This window comes from Pseudophryne corroboree, chromosome 3 (assembly GCF_028390025.1).
Source record: "Pseudophryne corroboree isolate aPseCor3 chromosome 3, aPseCor3.hap2, whole genome shotgun sequence".
Lineage (NCBI taxonomy): Eukaryota > Metazoa > Chordata > Amphibia > Anura > Myobatrachidae > Pseudophryne > Pseudophryne corroboree.
In genome coordinates, this window is record NC_086446.1 from 322,819,864 (window position 1) to 322,836,872 (window position 17,009).

The window sequence follows — 17,009 nt, forward strand, 5'->3', positions numbered from 1 at the left end:
GGCTCTCCCCTGCAGTTTCCAGGCTCAAAGGGTAAAAAAGAGAGGGGGGGCACTAAATTTAGGCGCAAACTGTATTTTGTATAGCTGCTATAGGGAAAATCACTTTGTGTTAGTGTAAATCCCTGATTATATAGCGCTGTGGTGTGTGCTGGCATACTCTCTCTCTGTCTCCCCAAAGGACTTTGTGGGGTACTGTCCTCAGTCAGAGCATTCCCTGTGTGTGTGCGGTGTGTCGGTACGGCTGTGTCGACATGTTTGATGAGGAGGCTTATGTGGAGGCGGAGCAGGTGCCGATAAATGTGATGCCACCCCCTGCGGGGTCGACACCAGAGTGGATGGACATGTGGAAGGTTTTACACGACAGTGTCAACTCCTTACATAAAAGGTTCGATGACATAACAGCTGTGGGACAGCCGGCTTCTCAGCCAGTGCCTGCCCAGGCGTCTCAAAGGCCATCAGGGGCTCAAAAACGCCCGCTACTTCAGATGGCAGACACTGATGTCGACACAGAGTCTGACTCCAGTGTCGACGATGACGAGACTAATGTACATTCCACTAGGGCCATCCGTTGCATGATTACGGCAATGAAAAATGTGTTGCACATTTCTGACATTAACCCAGGTACCACTAAAAAGGGTATTATGTTTGGGGAGAAAAAGCAACCAGTGGTTTTTTCCCCAATCAGATGAGTTGAATGAAGTGTGTGAAGAAGCGTGGGCTTCCCCCGATAAGAAACTAGTGATTTCTAAAAAGTTACTGATGGCGTACCCTTACCCGCCAGAGGACAGGTTACGTTGGGAGACATCCCCGAGGGTGGATAAAGCGCTCACACGCTTGTCAAAAAAGGTGGCACTGCCGTCTCAGGATACGGCCGCCTTAAAGGAGCCTGCGGATAGAAAGCAGGAGGCTATCCTGAAGTCTGTATATACACACTCGGGTACTATACTGAGACCTGCTATTGCTTCAGCATGGATGTGCAGTGCTGCAGCAGCGTGGTCTGATTCCCTGTCTGATAACATTGATTCCCTTGACAGGGACACTATATTGCTAACCATAGAGCATATTAAAGACGTAGTCTTATATATGAGAGATGCACAGAGGGATATTTGCCGGCTGGCATCTAGAATTAATGCAATGTCCATTTCTGCCAGGAGAGTATTATGGACTCGGCAGTGGACAGGTGATGCGGATTCTAAAAGGCACATGGAGGTTTTGCCTTACAAGGGTGAGGAATTGTTTGGGGATGGACTCTCGGACCTCGTTTCCACAGCAACAGCTGGGAAGTCAACATTTTTACCTCAGGTTCCCTCACAGCCTAAGAAAGCACCGTATTATCGGGTACAGTCCTTTCGGCCCCAGAAAGGCAAGCGGGTTAAAGGCGCGTCCTTTCTGCCCAGAGGCAGGGGTAGAGGGAAAAAGCTGCACCATACAGCCAGTTCCCAAGAACAAAAATCCTCCCCTGCTTCCACTAAATCCACCGCATGACGCTGGGGCTCCACTGGTGGAGCCAGGTGCGGTGGGGGCCCGTCTCCGGAACTTCAGCGACCGGTGGGTTCGCTCACAGGTGGATCCCTGGGTTCTACAAGTGGTATCTCAGGGATACAAGCTGGAATTCGAGACGTCTCCCCCTCGCCGTTACCTCAAATCAGCCTTGCCAGCTACTCCCCAGGACAGGGAGGTAGTGCTGGCGGCAATTCACAAGCTGTACCTCCAGCAGGTGATAATAAAAGTTCCCCTCCTTCAACAGGGACGGGGTTACTATTCCACAATGTTTGTGGTACCGAAACCAAACGGTTTGGTGAGACCCATTCTAAATTTGAAATCCTTGAACACTTATATAAGGAAGTTCAAGTTCAAAATGGAATCGCTCAGGGCGGTTATTGCAAGCCTGGAAGAGGGGGACTACATGGTATCACTGGACATCAAGGATGCTTACCTAAATGTCCCCATTTACCCACCTCACCAGGTGTACCTCCGTTTTGTGGTACAGGACTGCCATTACCAATTCCAGACGTTGCCGTTTGGTCTGTCCACGGCACCGAGGGTATTTACCAAAGTAATGGCCGAAATGATGATACTCCTTCGAAAGAATGGAGTTATAATTATCCCGTACTTGGACGATCTCCTTATAAAGGCGAGGTCCAGGGAGCAGTTGTTGGTCAAAGTAGCACTATCTCAGGAAGTGCTACAACAGCACGGCTGGATTCTGAATATTCCAAAGTCGCAGCTGGTTCCTACGACGCGTCTGCTGTTCCTGGGTATGATTCTGGACACAGAACAGAAGAAGGTGGAGAAGGCCAAGGAGTTGTCATCTCTGGTCAGAGACCTCCTGAAACCAAAACAGGTTTCGGTGCATCACTGCGCGCGAGTCCTGGGAAAGATGGTAGCTTCTTACGAGGCAATTCCATTCGGCAGGTTCCATGCAAGGATCTTTCAGTGGGATCTGTTAGACAAGTGGTCCGGATCGCATCTTCAGATGCATCGGCTGATCACCCTGTCCCGAGGGCCAGGGTGTCTCTGCTGTGGTGGCTGCAGAGTGCTCATCTTCTCGAGGGCCGCAAATTCGGCATACAGGACTGGGTCCTGGTGACCACGGATGCAAGCCTCCGAGGTTGGGGGGCAGTCACTCAGGGAAGAAACTTCCAAGGACAATGGTCGGGTCAGGAGGCTTCCCTACACATAAATATTCTGGAACTAAGGGCCATTTACAATGCCCTAAGTCAGGCAAAACCGCTGCTTCAAAACCAGCCGGTGCTGATTCAGTCAGACAACATCACGGCGGTCGCCCATGTAAACCGACAGGGCAGCACAAGAAGCAGGATGGCGATGGCAGAAGCCACAAGGATTCTCCGATGGGCGGAAAATCACGTGATAGCACTGTCAGCAGTGTTCATTCCGGGAGGGGACAACTGGGAAGCAGACTTTCTCAGCAGGCACGACCTCCACCCGGGAGAGTGGGGACTTCATCCAGAAGTCTTCCAGCTGATTGTAAATCGTTGGGAAAGGCCACAGGTGGACATGATGGCGTCTCGCCTCAACAAAAAGCTAAAAAGATATTGCGCCAGGTCAAGGGACCCTCAGGCGATAGCTGTGGACGCTCTAGTGACACCGTGGGTGTACCAGTCGGTTTATGTGTTCCCTCCTCTTCCTCTCATACCGAAGGTGCTGAGGATAATAAGAAAAAGAGGAGTAAGAACTATACTCATCGTTCCGGATTGGCCAAGAAGGACTTGGTACCCGGAACTACAAGAAATGATCTCAGAGGACCCTTGGCCTCTGCCTCTCAGACAGGACCTGCTACAGCAGGGGCCCTGTCTGTTCCAAGACTTACCGCGGCTGCGTTTGACGGCATGGCGGTTGAACGCCAGATCCTGATGGAAAGGGGCATTCCGGTTGAAGTCATTCCTACGCTGATAAAAGCTAGGAAGGATGTGACAGCAAAACATTATCACCGCATATGGCGAAATATTTTGCTTGGTGTGAGGCTATGAAGGTCCCCACAGAAGAATTTCAGCTGGGTCGAATTTCTGCACTTCCTACAGTCAGGAGTGACTATGGGCCTAAAATTGGGATCCATTAAAGTCCAGATTTCGGCCCTGTCTATTTTCTTTCAAAAAGAACTGGCTTCACTGCCTGAAGTTCAGACGTTTGTTAAGGGAGTGCTGCATATTCAGCCCCCTTTTGTGCCCCCAGTGGCACCTTGGGATCTCAACGTTGTGTTGGATTTCCTAAAATCACATTGGTTTGAGCCACTTCAGACCGTGGACTTAAAATATCTCACGTGGAAAGTGGTCATGCTTTTGGCCTTGGCTTCGGCTAGGCGGGTGTCAGAATTGGCTGCTTTGTCCTGTAAAAGCCCCTATCTGATCTTCCATATGGACAGGGCAGAATTGAGGACTCGTCCCCAATTTCTCCCTAAGGTGGTATCAGCGTTTCATTTGAACCAACCTATTGTGGTGCCTGCGGCTACTCGGGACTTGGAGGCTTCCAAGTTGCTGGACGTAGTCCGGGCCCTGAAAATCTATGTTTCCAGGACGGCTAGAGTCAGAAAGATTGACTCGCTGTTTATCCTGCATGCACCCAACAAGCTGGGTGCTCCTGCTTCTAAGCAGACTATTGCTCGCTGGATCTGCTCCACGATCCAACTTGCACATTCTGCGGCTGGACTGCCGCATCCTAAATCAGTAAAAGCCCATTCCACGAGGAAGGTGGGCTCTTCTTGGGCGGCTGCCCGAGGGGTCTCTGCTTTACAACTTTGTCGAGCTGTTACCTGGTCGGGATCAAACGTGTTTGCAAAATTCTACAAGTTTGATACCCTGGCCGAGGAGGACCTTGAGTTTGCTCATTCGGTGCTGCAGAGTCATCCGCACTCTCCCGCCCGTTTGGGAGCTTTGGTATAATCCCCATGGTCCTTACGGAGTTCCCAGCATCCACTAGGACGTCAGAGAAAATAAGAATTTACTCACCGGTAATTCTATTTCTCGTAGTCCGTAGTGGATGCTGGGCGCCCGTCCCAAGTGCGGATTGTCTGCAATACTTGTATATAGTTATTGCTTAACTAAAGGGTTATTGCTATGAGCCATCTGTTCAGTGAGGCTCAGTTGTTATTCATACTGTTAACTGGGTATAGTTATCACGAGTTGTACGGTGTGATTGGTGTGGCTGGTATGAGTCTTACCCTGGATTCCAAATTCTTTCCTTGTAGTGTCAGCTCTTCCGGGCACAGTTTCCCTAACTGAGGTCTGGAGGAGGGGCATAGAGGGAGGAGCCAGTGCACACCAGTAGTCTTAATTCTTTCTTAGAGTGCCCAGTCTCCTGCGGAGCCCGTCTATTCCCCGTGGTCCTTACGGAGTTCCCAGCATCCACTACGGACTACGAGAAATAGAATTACCGGTAAGTAAATTCTTATTTTAATAGTAGCCCACAGTACCTGGTGGTTTTGCCAGCAGGGGGATAAGGCTTAGACCTGGAGCCCCTCTCCCAGCCCCAGGGCGCCATTTCCCGCAAATGTTCCTGCCCTGGAGCTGCATATCTGTCTTTTCCTCACTCCCTGTCATTGTCTGTGCGCCATTTCTCTCAGCTACACTGTTCCTGGGACTGCTTGGGCAAATCCTCCTATGTAAAGCCGCCTGGTTGTCAGCGCTGTGACTTTACATGACACTTAAGTATTCTACCTGCCTATTAGACAGTGTTAGTTAAGAAAGAGTGCATCTAGTCAGGGTTTTCTAGTACAATTACCCTGTGTTATACATCCAGTTCTTACTGTGCAGTGTTATATCTATTGACTACATAGCTATATCAGCTGGTCCAGTGCAGTATTATTGTTGGTAATAACCTCCTCATTGTATAACTGTGACTATATGTGTGTGCATTAGCTTTCTGAGTGGTTTCCATTTCCTGTCTCTCACTCAACTTGCTATCCCTATATTCTATAACCTGAGGAGGCTTGGTGCGTCAGGTCTTATGATAATATAGGATATTCACAAGATATACTCTAATACGTATTTTTCTCTGTGATTTTAGTCACCATATCTCTCCTATATCTCTGCTTGTGCTGACGACACTGCGCAGGGGTTTGGGTAAGAGGTAATGTGCTGCTGCCAATTGTACTGTGTTACCTGATACTGCAAGTTATGTCATGTCTGCTTCTGATGGTAACGGTTCTGGGGCGGAACACACTGCTGGTGTTGCTGAAGCCACAGATCCATATGAGGAGATATAGCAGCTGTGGGTTCTGGTTCTGGGGGCTCCTTGCCCCCCAGTGGAACTGTGGCAACGGAGGTTTATAATGACCCACCGTGGGCTGCTTTTTCCACGCTTCTGCATACGCTAGTTAATAAATTAACACCCCCTTTGGGACCCCATATGCTGATACAACCGTATTTGGTCCCTGCAGCTAATCCGCCATGGGCGGACAATTTATCTGCTCAGTTGAAGAAGTTGAACCAGTCCCTGACTACTAAAAAGTTTGACCCTCGCTCGCCTAAGCCCAAGGGGTCCTCTAAGCGAGCTCTAATCTCCTCACAATCCACTGCTGTCACTGACACATCGTCTGAAGATGGCACTTACACTGACCCCACAGATTCTGACTCCGATACTGCTGATGGGGAGGGTGGTTCGCATGTGGCTGTTCCTGATCTTTTGGAGGCTATTAAGTTGATTTTACAGATTACGGATGATCCCGAGCCATCCGTCCCTCCTAAGAAACCAGATAGGTTCCTGCGTCAGAAGGTGGTTAAACAAGTTTTACCTCACTCTGACCACCTAGTGGATATACGTCAGGAACCCTGGGAAACCCCGGGTAAGAAGTTTGTGCCTCAAAAGAAGATGCTGGCTCACTATCCCCTCGCGTCAGAGCTGTCTAAAAATTGGGAAACACCTCCTCCGGTAGACTCGCATGTGGCTAGGATGGTGGTTTCCTCAGATCTACCTGTCACTACCGTCACGTCTCTAAAAGAGCCTACAGATAAACGTGTGGAGGGTTGTCTAAAAGCAATTTACACCCTCACGGGTGCTGCACAAAGGCCCACTATTGCAGCAACATGGGCTGCAGAGGCTATTGAAGCATGGGCCTTGGAGTTAGAAGCTGAAATCTCTTCTGACCATGCTAGACAATGCCTGTCATTGTCACAGCTTCTCGCTATATTAAAGAGGCGGCTTCTGATGCCGGTATCCTAGCAGCCAAGGCCTCTACTACATCAGTCCTGGCTCGCCGGATATTGTGGTTGAGATCCTGGTCTGTGGATCTGGACTCTAGAAAAACCCTGGAGGTACTCCCTTTCAAGGGAGATATTCTGTTTGGGGAGGACTTAAATAAGATTGTAGCTGACTTGGCTATGGCCAAAACCGCCTGTCTGCCAAGTACCGCCCCTTCTGTCTCGAAGGCTAAAGGTACTTCCTTTCGCCCCTTTCGTCCTTCAGGTAAAGCAAAAGGTCAGGCGTACAACAAGCAGGCCACACTTCCAAACCTGGTAAGCCAAAGCCCAAAAGAGCCTGGGCGGCCCGTCAGCCAGTTTCCAAGACCGATAAGCCTGCCGCATGACGGGGCAGGCCTCCCCCTGGGGGATCCCAGGGTGGGGGACCGGCTTCTAGGGTATACCCAGGAATGGTTGAAGACCACTTCAGATGCCTGGGTACGGGAAGTCGTCACTCAAGGTTACGCCATAGCCTTCAAAAACCGACCCCCTCATCGATTTTGCCGGACAGACGTCCCGTTGGACCAGACAAAGGCAAACACTCTACATTCGGTGGTACAGACCCACCTGGATACAGGAGTCGTAGTACAGGTGCCACTTGCGCAGAGGGGCCGGGGGTACTATTCTATGCTGTTTCTAGTCCCGAAACCGACTGAGTCCTCCCGGCCCATTCTCAACCTCAAGGCATTGAACAGGTTTGTGAAGGTTTCCAAGTTCCGTATGGAAACTCTTTGCTCTATAGTTCTGGCCTTGGAACCTGGGGACTACATGGTCTCCCTGGACATACAGGATGCTTACCTGCATATTCCTATAGCAGCGTCACATCAGCAATACCTGAGGTTTGCGATTGGCAACCTCCATTACCAGTTTCAGGCGTTACCTTTTTGGTTTAACTACGGCTCCGCGAGTCTTCACCAAAGTTATGGCGGTAATGACGGTGGTGCTCCGCCATCAAGGGGTCAGGATACTGCGGTACCTGGACGACTTGTTAATCCTGGCAAATTCCCCAGAACTTCTCCTACGTCATCTGGATATGACTGTCCAGTTTCTACAAGCCCACGGGTGGCTCATCAACTGGAAGAAATCCTCCCTGGTCCCTGCTCAGAGCATAGTGCACCTGGGAGCGCTATTGGACACTCACAACCAGCGGTTGTTCTTGTCTCAGGAGAAAGTCCTGAAGCTTCAGGACAGGATTCGTTGCTTCCTTTCTCGTCCGCAAGTGTCGATACATTTGGCGATGCAGGTGCTGGGCCTCATGGTGTCAGCATTCGACATGGTGGAGTATGCTCAATTCCATTCTCGCCCCCTCCAGAAGCTTATTCTAGCGAAGTGGGATGGCCTGCCTCACCGGATCAGGTCTCACATGATCTCATTGACTCCGGAGGTTCGTCTGTCGCTGCTGTGGTGGCTCCAGGACCGACAATTGTGCAGGGGCCGTCCATTCTGGATATCCAACTGTGTCCTGTTAACGACAGATGCCAGTCTAAGAGGTTGGGGCGCAGTGCTGGAGCAACACTCCCTTCAGGCTCGGTGGACCAAGGAGGAATCTCTCCTCTCGATCAACATTCTGGAATTGCGGGCGGTCTTCAATGCGTTGAACCTGGCCCAACATTTAATTCAGAACCGTCCTGTTCAGGTACAGTCGGACAACGCCACCACAGTGGCTTACATAAATCATCAAGGCGGCACTCGAAGCCGCTTGGCAATGAAGGAAGTCTCACGGATTCTACATTGGGCGGAACGCCATCTACCGGTCATATCGGCAATATTCATTCCGGGAGTCCTGAATTGGGAAGCGGACTTTCTCAGTCGTCAGGACATACATGCCGGCGAGTGGGGCCTCCATCCAGAAGTGTTTCAACTACTAGTGGAAAAGTGGATCTGATGGCGTCTTGACACAATCACAAAGTTACGGTCTTCGGAGCAAGGACAAGGGATCCTCAAGCAGCATTCGTGGATGCGCTGGCGGTGCCGTGGAGGTTTCGGCTGCTATACGTGTTCCCTCCGGTGTCACTCCTGCCCAGGGTAATTCGGAAGTTCAAGCAAGACAAAGGAAATCTGCTTCTCATAGCTCCGGCGTGGCCCAAACGGCACTGGTTCTCAGACCTGCAGGGCCTATCGTCAGAGCGTCCAATTCTACTTCCACAACGCCCAGACATCCTCGTTCAGGGCCCCTGTGTCTACCAGGACCTAGCCCAGCTGTTTTTGACGGCGTGGCTCTTGAAGCTTCCATCTTGAGGGCTAAAGGGTTTTCTGAGGCGGTCATTCAAACTATGTTGCGGGCCCGGAAACCGGCTTCGGCTCGGATTTATTATAAGGTCTGGCATTCTTACTTTGGTGCGCATCTAACGATTATGACACTTCCAAGTTTAGTATAGCCAAGTTGTTGGCTTTTCTTCAGCAGGGCCTGGACTTAGGTCTGCGTCTGGCCTCCCTCAAGGTTCAATTATCTGCCTTGTCAGTGTGGTTTCAGAAAAAAATTGCGACAATACCCGATGTGCATACCTTTACTCAGGGTGTGTTGTATATCCAACCTCCCTATGCCCCGCCTGTGGCTCCTTGGGACTTGTCGGTGGTTTTGGAGGCGCTACAAGAGTCTCCATTTGAACCTCTTGGTTCAGCTGATCTTAAGTGGCTTTCCCTTAAGGTGGGGTTTCTGCTGGCTATTGCCTCAGCTAGAAGAGTGTCGGATTTGGGTGCGTTGTTCTGTAGTTCCCCATATCTGATATTTCACAGTGACTGGGCGGTTCGTAGGACTCGTCCCAGATATTTACCTAAGGTGGTTTCTTCGTTCCACCTTAACCAGGAGATTGTGGTTCCGGCACTTGTTTCTCCTGATCTGTCTCCTAAAGAACGGTCTTTGGATGTGGTACGGGCTCTCCGTATCTATGTGAAGAGAACTGCTTCTATTAGGAAATCTGATTCTCTCTGTGCTGTTTGGATTTCACAAACGGGGCTGGCCTGTTCACAAGCAGACTTTGGCCAGATGGATTAGAATGGTGATTGCTCATGCTTATGTGAGGGCTGGTCTGTCAGCTCCTGCTCACATTACGGCCCATTCTACTCAGTCTGTTAGACCTTCTTGGGCGGCCCGCCGTGGTGCGACCCTTGAACAATTGTGCAAGGCGGCTACGTGGTCATCAGTGGACACGTTCATAAGGTTCTATGCCTTCGATACTGCCGCTTCCCAGGATGCTTCCTTTGGACGCCGGGTTCTTGTGCCCGCTACAGTGCGTCCCCTCCCATAAGGAACTGCTTTAGGACATCCCCTATGTCTTTCCTTGTGGAGCCCAGTGTACCCCGCAGCAGAAAACGAGATTTATGGTAAGAACTTACCTTTGTTAAAACTCTTTCTGCGAGGTACACTGGGCTCCATAAGGCGCCCACCCTGGCGCACTTAGCTTCTTTGGGTTGGTATGGCATTAGCCGCTGACACTGCTTTTGTCGTGAGAGTGTGGTGTATGTGGCTACTAACCGTTGTCGTCTCTTTTCCTGCTACTGCATTGGGCTGGTTAACTAAAAACTGAGCTCCTGTGCAGGGAGGCGGGGTTATAGAGGAGGTGGCATTCTGGGAACAGTCAAAGCTTTTCAGCCTGTTGGTGCCTCGGATCAAGATCCTACTCTACACCCCTATGTCTTTCCTTGTGGAGCCCAGTGTATCTCGCAGAAAGAGTTTTAACAAAGGTAAGTTCTTACCATAAAACTCATTTTTATTCCCCTTCTTTGTAAGTAGAGGGAGGTGAAAAGGTAAGAGGTCTGCAGCCTTTTCAAGTTCGCAGAACCAGATATCGTCCTCTGTTTCTCCCACATCCACCGCTGGGTCTATCTTGCTGGAGCCCACACCAGTGGGAACTCGTCTAATACTCTTCAGTCAGTCCTAGAATGGACTTGGACCAGTGAGTTAAGAATAGAGTCCAAAGGGGGACATACTGAAGTTTCCAGATGATTCCCCTCACCGATTCTCCTCTGGACATGGAGGTAGTATGCGACGCCATACAATAGTTGGATCAGGACGTTGTCCTGCTGTCTCTGTCACAAAAAAAAAAGCTGTTATTCAAGCTTTTTCGTGCTTCTGAGCCCGGACAGCTCGGTCAGAACAATCCCAAAAAGATTTCTACTTAAGAAATTGAACTACAAGATGGAATCTCTCAGGGCAGGGATCTCCAACCTGTAAAAGATGAAAGAGGGTTTAAATGCGGTTTCATCCGCATTAAGCTTACCTGGTTTTGCTATTCAGGTTTGTCATTGCCATTTCACCGGAGTGATGGCAGTATGATGGTTTTCCTTCAATAGTAAGAGCCATTATTATTCTGTACTGGGACGCTCTCCTGACTACGGAGAGGTCAAGAAACAAGTGGTACAAATCATTGTTTCTCTATGTTAGTTCTTCAACACAGAGAATCGTTGTTGATCCCAACGATGCAGATATAGGAGTTGGGAATAAGATTAGATTCTGAACTGTTAAGAGTTGTTTTTTCTGGTGGAAAAGAGATCTGATGATCCAGAGTCGGATCAGATTTGCAACATTGTAAACCCATCAATATGTTCCGTTAATGAAGAAGATGGTTGCGGCCTACGAGGCCATTCGGTGAGCAGGCCAAATGCCAGAGTGGTTTTTGCGGGACCAGTTGGACATGTAGTCCGGGTCTCACCTGCACATGCACCAGGATATCTCTCCTGTGGTGGCTTCACAGTTCTCACCTCCTAGAGGGACGAAGGTTCGGGATCCAGGATTAGATCCTGGTGTCCATGGATACAAGTCTCCGAGGCTGGGGAGCAGTCTTTCCAGGGGAAAAGGTCAAGCCGCGTAGCTTGTCTACAATAAGCATCCTTGAATTAAGAGCTATTTACAACGGAACATGTTCTTCGCAATCTGCCCGTCTTAATTCTGTCGGACAACTTAACAGCAGTGGCGTAAGTAAGCCACTAGGGAGGAACAAGGAGCAAAGCGGCAATGGCAGAAGCCGCAAAAGTTTTCCGCTGGGCGGAAAGGCATGTAAACGCTCTATTAGTAGTCTTCGTTCCTGGTGTTGACAACAGAGAAATAGACTTCCTCAGCAGACATGATCTCCATCCAGGAGAGTGGGGTCTTCCTCACGAAGTTTTCACTGAAGTGACAAGTCTTTGGGGAATTCCTCTATTAGACAGGTTGGCGTCTCGCCTCAACAAGAAACTTCTGGGATATTGTTCCAGGTCAAGGGACACTCAAACAATAGCAGTGGACGCCCTCGTGACACCGTGGGTGTTTCAGTCGGTCTATGTGTTCCCTCCACTTTCACTTTTTCCGAAGGTGATAAACATAAGAAGAACAAAGGTTCAGGCGATCCACATTGTTCCGGTTTGGTCAAGGAGGGCTTGGTATCCAGATCTTCAAGACTTACTCATAGAAGATCTCTGACCTCTTCCACTACGAGAGGACCTGTTACAGCTAGGACTGGGTGTATATCAAGACTTACCGCGGCTGCGTTTGACGGCATGGCGGTTGAACGCCATATCCTAGCCCGAAAGGGTATTTCCGGTGAAGTCATTCCCACATTGCTTTAGGCTAGGAATGGAGTAACGGTGAAGCTTTTCCACTGTATTTGGAGGAAGTATGTGTCTTGGTGTGAATCCAAGAAGGCTCCTACGGGGGAAAAAATTTCAGCTGGGTTGTTTTCTCCATTTTTTTGCAAGTAGGTGTGAATGCAGGCCTAAAGTTAGGCTCCATTAAAGTGCAGATTTCGGCCTTATCAATTTTCTTTCAGAAAGAATTGGACACCCTTCCAGAAGTTCAGACTTTCGTGAAAGGGGTGCTGCACATCCAACCTCCATTTGTGCCCCCAGTGGCACCATGGGACCTTAACATGGTGTATCCGTTTCTTATGTCACACTGGTTGGAATCTTTACGAAAGACTGAGTTAAAATTTCTCACTTGGAAAGTGGTCATACTGTGGCCTTGGCATCCGCAAAGCGGGTATCGGAATTAGCGGCCTTGTCTCACGAGCCCTATTTGCTCTTCCATGTGGATAGAGCGGAATTGAGAACTTGGCTACAATTTCTGCCAAAAGTGGTTTCTGCGTTTCACGTGAACCAACCTATTGTGGTGCATGTGGCTACTGAAGCCTTGACTGATTCGAAGTCTCTCGATGTAGTCAGAGCTTAGAATATTTATATTGCCAGAACGGCTCAGATTGGGGAAACAGAGGCTCTGTTTATCCTGTATGCTCCCAACAAAATTGGGGTTGCTGCTTCTAAGCAGACTGTTGCATGCTGGATCTGTGATACGATTCGGCATGCTCATTCTATGGCTGGATTGCCGTTACCGGAGTCGGTGAAGGCCCATCCTACCAGGAAGGTGGGCTCTTCTTGGGCGGATGCCCGAGGAGTCTCGGCGGTTCAATTGCCGAGCAGCTACTTGGTCGGGTTCAAACACTTTTGTTAAGCTCTACAAGTTTGATACCCTGGCTGATGAGGACCTCATGTTTGCTCAATCGGTGCTGCAGAGTCATCCGCACTCTCCCGCCCGGTCTGGAGCTTTGGTATAAACCCCATGGTCCTTTTGGAGTCCCCAGCATCCTCTAGGACGTATGAGAAAATAGGATTTTAATACCTACCGGTAAATCCTTTTCTCTTAGTCCGTAGAGGATGCTGGGCGCCCGTCCCCGTGCGTACTGTATCTGCAGCTATTGGTTGTGGTTACACTCATGTGGTGTTTCTTTTCAGTCAGGTCTGTTGCTGACGTTATTCATCCCATGGCATGCGGTATGCTATTATTGGTTGTGTTTACACACAGGTTGTGTTACATTTTCGATCAGCATATTGCTGTTTATTTTTCATGCCGTCGGCTGGTGTTGTATTGAATGCCACGTTCTGCGGCATGTTCGAGGTGTGAGATGGTATGACACTCACCATGTTTAAACAATAAATTCTTTCCTCGAAATATCCGTCTCCCTGGGCACAGTTCTCTAACTGGAGTCTGGAGGAGGGGCATAGAGGGAGGAGCCAGTTCACACCCATTCAAAGTCTTATAGTGTGCCCATGTCTCCTGCGGATCCCGTCTATACCCCATGGTCCTTTTGGAGTCCCCAGCATCCTCTACGGACTAAGAGAAAAAGATTTACCGGTAGGTATTAAAATCCTATTTTAACCCATACCTCTCAACTGCCGAATTCAGAGGGACAGTCCCATTTTTCTAGGACTATCCCGCTGTTCCACCTGCATAGTGTCCCATGGGAGGAAAAGTTGGAGGGGGAAACATCATCACTGATGCTCTGCAGCAGAACAGTGGGTGAATAGAAGCCATCTATTCATAGTGCAGGGAAAGCCTAGTGGCTGCCAAGCATCGCAGATAGTGCTGGGCTCAGCCCCATAGTGATGTAAATGACAGGTGCGGTGAGGCTCTGCACCCTTTTCCCAAGGCCCCATCCCCATGGCAGGCACCTATAAATGTTTGGGGGTATGTCTAACCTCTTGTTAAAAATATTGGATTCATTCACTGATATGTCATGGAACTAGATTTGTTGATTTGGGTCGGGACCCCATGGGCTACCTGTATGTGCTGTAGTGTGAGTGAAGCTGGGGTCCTAACAATGCTATGCTTTACACAGCTCCCTAGTAGAAGCAGAAGACTTATGCTACAGAATGGGTAAGGCAGATATTGAGATCAGGCGCATGCTAGCAGGATAATGTCAGGAATCTATATCTGGCACAGCAGTTATTCCCTGTGTGATGGTGCACTAATCTGCGGATGTCAGGGGTTCAACTGCTGTCAGCCTTCCAGGACCCGCTGCTGTCCTCAGCGTACCGCATTCCGTCCCAGCGTAACACCCCACTGTACTTCTGCTATCTACGGACACTGGGCACGGCCATGATACTTGTGATCAGCTGACCACAGTCTCTGCAGCAGTCAGCTGACTCAGCCATCCAATCATTATTGACCAGGGGAGAAAAAAGAAAAGCTCAGACAAGATGCAGATGCCTTGAACAATGTCACTTCACAGAGCTTCGTCCCTAGACTCCAGACTTCTGGGGTCTGTTGCTTATTGGTATTGTCCTTTGTCTGTATATTTACTGATTCCAGCTCCACTATAAACATACTTGCCTACTCTTCCGGAATGAGTGGGAGGCTCCAGAAAATCAGATGGCGCTCCCTGACTCCCCGGAAGAGTGGGCAAGTCTCCCGGCCGGAAGCCCCCCATCCGCAGTCCCCCGCAGTTGTCGCTGTCGGGTGTGAGGTTAGATGACACAATTTGTACTGAATTGTGTCATCGTGGTCCTGCCCCTCATTGGTTTCTGCCAGTTCTGAACTGATGTCACTACTGGACATCTTTTGATTTTGAAGGGAGGTAAGTGTAACCCTCCTACCCCTTCTCTAGAAGGAGGGTTGTGTATAAATTGGCGTGCCTCAACCCAAGCAATTAGATATACACCCGGGTTTGCTTGAGAGAACCCTCCCTAATATAGGCCGTGGGTGTTGTGAGTGTGGTATAGTTGAGATGTATTATTATGTCTCTATAAATACTCAACACAAGATATATATTGGATATAGGGGGATCACCTCACCTTCCTTATCAGGTACTTTCTTTATTTTCAGGTTTACTTCACGTTACAGGACTCTCCCGGATCAGGATCTCTTGGATACACCGGACAAGCTAAATTAGGTAAGTAATTTTATTTTCGCAGTCAACATTTAAGTACTCATTTGGCAGGTCGACTCAAAATGTACTTTACATTAGATAAAACAATACTCTTACAATCTTATGTTACAACATAACTGCATGCAATACAAAAAATACAAAATAACCACAGTCTGATCGACTATGGACCCGGGGTTTACCTCGTACCTTCTGCGCAGTTTACCTAATATGTTACCTTAAGTGATCACTGTACAGGTCAATGGTTATGAGTGGCCACAACTGTTGAGCTAAGTTCCAATATGGTTACGGCAATTAGAGTAACGAGTTAAAAATCCAAGAGCGGTAGCAAGTTCCCGGGGCAGTAGAATCCCTATATCCTGAGTACCTAGAGACTGTGTACCTCTACTCAAGGGACACAATAGAGGTAATTCAGAGTAATCACTGACGTATTCCGTGTAGGTGTCACACTTAGCTTTTAATTCCCGTAAAAGGGATAATACACTTAGCTCCTCTCAGTGAAGGCGGTTGAAACATAACACTTGGACGGCCCCCGTGATACGCAAGTGTCTTTCCAATGTAATGGTCCATGGAGAATCTAATATATTAATTACCGTATATACTCGATTATAAGCCGACTTTTTCAGCACGTTTTTTTGTGCTGAAAAAGCCACCTCGGCTTATAATCGAGTCAGCGTTGAGGGACACAGAGAGCGCAGCGCGCGGCTCTCCTGTGTCCCTCCTGCATCTCCAGCAGCAGCGGCGTCTGAGTGTTAAAGGTAGTGCACGAACCGGCACTTCCTTTAACACACGCCGCTGCCGCCCGAGATGCAGGAGGGACACAGGAGAGCCGCGCGCTGCGCTCTCTGTGTCCCTCCTTCAGAAGACAGCGCGGGAGCGACGGAGGGTAAGTATCTGGCACTGTGGGGCATATCAGGTACTGTGGGGCATATCAGGCACTGTGGGGCATATCAGGCACATCTGGCACTGTGGGGCATATCAGGCACATCTGGCACTGTGGGGCATATCAGGCACATCTGGCACTGTGGGGCACATCTGGCACTGTGGGGCACATCTGGCACTGTGGGGCACATCTGGCACTGTGGGGCACATCAGGCACTGTGGGGCACATCAGGCACTGTGGGGCATATCAGGCACTGTGGGGCATATCAGGCACATCTGGCACTGTGGGGCATATCAGGCACATCTGGCACTGTGGGGCACATCTGGCACTGTGGGGCACATCTGGCACATCTGGCACTGTGGGGCATATCAGGCATATCTGGCACTGTGGGGGCATATCTGGCACTGTGGGGGCATATCTGGCACTGTGGGGGCATATCTGGCACTGTGGGGGCATATCTGGCAGTATGAGGGCATATCTGGCACTGAGGGCTGTGTACGGCTAGAGCTGCATTTCCCACCCTAGGCTTATACTCGAGTGAATAAGTTTTCCCAGGTTTTTGGGGTAAAATTAGGTGCCTCGGCTTATATACGGGTCGACTTATACTCGAGTATATACGGTATATTAAATACAGTTGCAGTTCATCTCCTGCCATGAATAGGGCTATGATATATATATAATAAACCTTTCTGTGCTTTCCACGGTTTCCTCTGACTATAGTTCTGCTGGGAATGAGTAGATAATATCCACTGGGCTTACCGGAGGCGGTACAACTCCTCCAGCTCTTGCACTCCCCCT